Source organism: Nuphar pumila, chromosome 10 (genome assembly GCF_984573655.1).
Source record: "Nuphar pumila chromosome 10, dmNupPumi1.hap1.1, whole genome shotgun sequence".
NCBI lineage: Eukaryota > Viridiplantae > Streptophyta > Magnoliopsida > Nymphaeales > Nymphaeaceae > Nuphar > Nuphar pumila.
Genome location: NC_143258.1, coordinates 6,787,885 through 6,793,884, shown reverse-complemented (window position 1 = coordinate 6,793,884; position 6,000 = coordinate 6,787,885).

Below are 6,000 nucleotides of genomic sequence, written 5' to 3'. Positions count from 1 at the left end.
GTTATTATTTTTAAGCATTAGTTTGTCTAAACACCTCAAGTAGACTAGAGCTACTCTAGTGGATTAAGGTGTTTTATAGATTTGTTTAGTTGCTTTTACTTTCATGTTTTCTAGCTTATCTTTACTTTCAATTAGTTAGCATTTGGTCTGATATAGGGTGTAGACGGGTTAAAACAATTGTTGCTTTAGTGCTTTCACTTAGTCGCAACAATTTTTGCTCCATACGCCAAAAAGCGACTAGAACCTCGTGTCTAGTCGGAATTGACAGTGTTTTAGAAAAGCATTAGCAGTTAAGATTTTCTGCTTTTCTATAGTTTAGCAGTAATATTAGGTTAATCATTTGTGTATGCACACGTTAGTTCGATAATTAGCATCATAGGATTTATTTTCGCATATTTTTGCCCTTCGCATCATTGGATTTTCTAGATAGGCTTGTTTCGTATTTTTGTCTGATTTTGTGACGCCTATATCCAAAGTTTTTAGAGTGATATTCGGGATCCGAAAGTTTCACTGAATTTTTTATTCTGTCAGGAACTCAACGCAACAGAAATCACTCCAATCGGACTTCGTTTAGGCTGTCTACAATTCATTTTTCGATCGCCTATTAGAAATTAGGGTTTCGCGTAGCGCAAGGGCAAAATAGTCATTTGTCATTTTTACGTAGTTTTTCTAATTTTGATTTTTTATATTTTATTAGGTTTCTAATATTAGTTCAGAGTTAATTGTAGTGTTAGGATAATTAGTTGAGGGAGTTAGCTATGGTAATTTCTCATTTTACGTAAGAATTAGGTTCGCAATTAATTTTAGAATTAATCTAGAGATAGTCATTTTGATTTTTATAAATAGTTTTACTGACTTCGTTTTTGTCATGCAGGTGATATTAAGTTGCAAGTTAAGAGCTTCTTGTTCCAGTGGTCGGTTGTCGCATCAAGTGAAATGATGAGAATGCTCTTGTGTTCGCGGACTTAAGGCAATGCGCGGCTTCTTTTTGTTCTTGTTCAATTTATTTTTTATTATAATATTTTCTGTAATTGAACAAGTGCAATATCAATGAAATGCATTTTTTAGTTTTAATGTGAGTATATTGTGTTCCTTGTGGATTGATCTGACTCACCATTTACGTGGGAAATCGGTATTATTACTTGGTTGGAGATTTTTTAAACAATTTCAACGATAAAATAATGTTTTAAAAATACCATTGTTAAAAGTACCACCAGTAAGCTATCCCACCATAATGAAAACTCTACATTTCTCTGGATAGACCCATGTCAATTCGGGTCACATCAAGTTGGACCCGATCCATAGTCCAACATCGGCTAGTAGCATCATGAATCATATATCCTAGCTTCCAGGAACGACGAAAAATGTTGTACAGATTAACCTTAAGCCATTGGTTCAGAATAGGGGTGGCAATCGGGTCGGGTTGGCGGGTCAAAATACCTCAACACGAACACGACTCATTTATTAAACGGGTTGGATGTGGCAAACACGAACATGACCCATTTATTAAATGGGTAACCCGACACGGTTAACCCGTTTAATAAACGGGTCGGGTTGACACGATACGGCGACCCGTTTATTAAACGGGTCGACCCGATAACATAGACATTTTTGTTTACGATTTGGTTTGGTTCGGACTATTGGTCAAACAGGAGTTAAGGTTAGATAAGTCTATATATATATATATATATATATATATATATAAACGGGTTGCGGGTTAACGGGTTTGTGTAAACGGGTTGACCCGCCTGCCTAACCCATTTATTAAATGGGTCAAACGGGTTGGCATACCCCTAACACGAACACGACCTGTTTAATAAACGGGTTAGGCGGGTCGACCCGTTTACGACACAAACACATTTAAGCCAAACCCTAATCCGGCTAAGAAGTAGGTTGGCGGGTCGGGTCAGATTTTGCCACCCCTAGTTTGGAGGAGGGCACCACAAGCCAGCACTGCCCCATTTCCACACCGTAGGTTGGTCCTCATCCTTGCATATACGTAGAACATGCTCCCTAACAACAGAAAAAGATAACAGTTGAATTTGATTTTTAATGAATACCTTGTCGAAAATAATCTGATTCCGGATCCACCATATCTTTAACCCGCCAAGCCGGATTTTTACCCAGAACAGCATCTTATTTTTTTTAAGATGAACGTTAAATTCACTAATAGTCAGGGTGATGTGAGATCTCACTGCAAGAAGCAAGCATAACAGAGAGACAAAGACCTGACAGAAAGATCAAACAAACAGAACAGCATAACAGAGAGACAAAGACCTGACAGAAAGATCAAACAAACAGGCAACAGCATAACAAGTTTAATTCAAAACCCCTTCCCAACTTGGATTCGCCGGTCTCATTTGCCCATTTCAAGACTGCGACAACGAGTCTCTTTGCGTAGCAGCATGTAAGAGCCAAATATGGGATGAAGAGCCTTAAAACAGTTTACGGTTTTGCTCGTGCCAAATATTCTACCAATTGGTGAAAAGCCAAATATCCTATAGTAGTTAGGGTTAAGATTTGATAGTCATTTGTAGGTGCAAATGAGGTAGCAAATGAGGCAGAACCCCCTTTTTGTTTTTTTTTTCACATCTAACACGTTAGATGTGATCAACATGTTTTGTTTAGTGCTAACCGGCTTTTGGATAGTTGGAATCTAACCTGTATACAAGTTTTTTGGCGATTCAAAAATCAACTGCTATAAAGGCAATGAATCGAACATGTTCAACACATCTATATGGTTAGATTGTGTCATTCAAACTATATATATATATATATATATATATATATATATATATATATATATATATAATTGAACATTTTAGGCCCCATTTCTCATTCTGCTCCATAGGGTTTAAGTGTTTTATGATTGATCTGAACTGTTAGATGTGTTTAGCATGCTTGCTTTTGTGGGAATCTACTCTTGGATCATACTTTTTTTACAAAAAAATGTTTTTTTATGAGCCAAAAAAAATGGTACTTTCATGGTCATTGATTTTGGATCAGCGAAAAAGCCTGTTAACATGTCAGATTTGGGCGAAACAAAAGCAGTTTTACACTAAACAAAACCTACATATGATATCTATGTTGTTAGACTAAAACTATGAATTTTGAAGAGGCCTTTGATACCTAACTAAAAAGAGAGCCTAAAGAACGCATTATATATATATATATATATATATATATATATATATATATATATATATATATATATATAGAGAGAGAGAGAGAGAGAGAGAGAGAGAGACGAAAGAAATTCAACCTTACCATAACTCATGAAAATCAACAAAATGTTGAACCCATGAACTGAACAAGAGCAAAAACCAAAACAAATAAAAGAAAGCAGAAGAGAAAAAGAACATCAAACAAGCTCATGCAAGAACCGTTGGCCCAGAGGGCAACAAAAGAGGGGGAGCGTCAGCAGGAGGGAGCGGAAGATCACTAAGATGCATACACAAGATCGCATAAACATCTACCAAAATTTTATGCACCAGGTTATGAATGTTAACCAAAATTTGATGAAAATAGGCATTGTTTTGCGCCATCCAAATAAACCACCAAGAGGTAAGCAATCATGTCCGCCAAATCAACCTCCACCTCATGCTACGCCTAATACAAACCGAGCCCAAGATCAGATCAAGCGCAAAGGACTCCTCCTTAACAAACACTTTCGGATGCCTCCAGGTCCTGCTAAAGAGTTCTACAAATATTGGGCAAGACCAGAACAAGTGAAACGTAGATTCTTCCGCAGCTTGACAAAGCATGCACCAACTCGGGAGTTGATTGCCCCACTTCTTTAAATTACTGTAGGTATGAATCCTATCGTGCAAAATTAACCAAGCCAGGACCTGAGAACGGGGAGAAGGGCCCTTCGCCCAAAGCAAATTCTCGAATAACCAATCAGCCCCTGGGAGGAGCAATGATCTATAGACTTTGGAGGTGAGGAACTCCCCGCTTGGTGCCAGCGCCCCATTGCAACCACTAACCAAAAAATCTGGAGTCCTCAAAATGGTCTCTGAATAAGGCTAAAGCCCTCAACCACGATTTACGCAAGTGCGAAAATGCCAAGCCCCGGGTTCCCAGACGAACTGGGATAAGAGCAGGAGCCCCATATTTAGCAAAAAGCAAATGAGCAAAAGGGTTATCCGGTTGGTGGCCCAACTAACATTACTTGGCGACAAGAACAATGCTCCGCAGTTTGGGTGCAGGAATGCCTAAATCAGCCATACGCCGAGGTAAGACCACTGAACGCTAACAAATCAAGTGACGCTTACCATTGAGTTGACACCTTGACCATAGAAAACCTGTCAGCAAGCGCGTCAGCTATTTCTCTACTCCCACAGGCATCACAAACATAAACATGAAAGATTCTGGAATAGTGGAAAGAACATGTCTGACTAAAGTCAGACGGCCAATGATGGAGAGATAAGACGACTGCCACGATAGTAATTTGCACTTCACTTTTTGAAGCGTCGGAGCCCATGCAGCAGAAGAGAGACGCTTCACTTGTAACGACAAGCTCAGGTACATTATAAGCATGTCAGAAATAGTGCAATTAAAAATCCTCCTCCCAGTTACAAGAATATTGAACTGAACATTGAACATGGTAAGAGTGCATTTGTTCTCATTTAGAGAAAGCCCAGATAGAGAAAGGAAGAACTGAAGGATAAGCTTGAACCTAAGCATCTGTTGAATATTTGCATAACAAAAAATGATCATATCATCAGCATAAGTAAGAATATGACCAGGAAAGTCTAGAACCTGCAAAGGATTAATGAAATATGATACTGTGACCCGCTTACGCAAGACCACAAGACCCTCAGCAACCGCATTGAACAACAAAGGCGAGAGGGAGCGTCATTGCCGCAGACCTCACCCCAGCTCGAACCGGTCTCCTCTAACACCATTGATATTTAACATGGTCTCTGGGCATTTGAGACCAACTTCCTCACCCAACCAGAAAAATGATGACCAATACCAAAATTTGATAACATTTGAAATAAGAAGGGCCAATGCACGAAATCAAAAAGCTTTATGAAAATCTAATTTAAGGACAAAATAAAGTTGGCCGCTATGCTGCAAGGAATGAATAACCTCAGATGCCATGATGAATGAGTGATAAACCCTCTTATTACGAATAAAGGCAAACTGAGAGTCTGAAAAAAATTGGTGAGCCACCGATTTTAGCCTATTCGCCAAAACCTTGACAAACATCTCATAGAGAGCACTCATAACCGAGATCAAAAGGAACCGAGAAATATCAGTGGCCTCATCATCTTTCAGAATGAGCAAAATAATAGCTACGTGAAAATGATAAAGGAGTTTAGAGTTATGATATAACTCGTCAAACATGCTCACCATGTTCGATTTAACATAGTCCTAGAAGATTCTGAAAAAGTTGACATGAAACCCGTCAATGTCAGGCGTTTTCCAACCCGACAGATCCTTAATGATTCTAAAAATCTCATCTTTAGAGAACCTTTTTTGCATAGATCTGGCTTGCTCATGCTGAATCGACCCAACTAGAACATTACCAAAGACACCCTCTGCAGTTAACGAAGTAGAATATAAAGCCTTAAAATATAGCGAGACTACCGGATTAATGTGCTGATTGAGATAGGGAACATCCCTAATGGAGATAAAAAAAATGACCTTCCTCCTATGATGATGAGAAGCATATGAGTGAAAAAATTTAGTATTGCCATCACCAGTCGCAAGCCATTTCACTCTAGACATCTGCTTCCAACGAATTTCCTCTTTGACCCTCCAACTTTTTAAGAGCATAGTTAACTCTAATGACCTTGCCTGGAAACTGAGAAGTTGTAAATCAAAAAGAGAGTCAGGAGAAGACATAGACTGATACAACGCAGAAATCTCATGATTCCATGCAGCCATTTGCTGAAATTTCTCTACATTATGACTATGAAGCCAAGTTTTAATATCCTTAGCTAGACGAGAAGGCTTCTTTTGAACCTGAAGCGTCGCCCAATGCTCATCAGA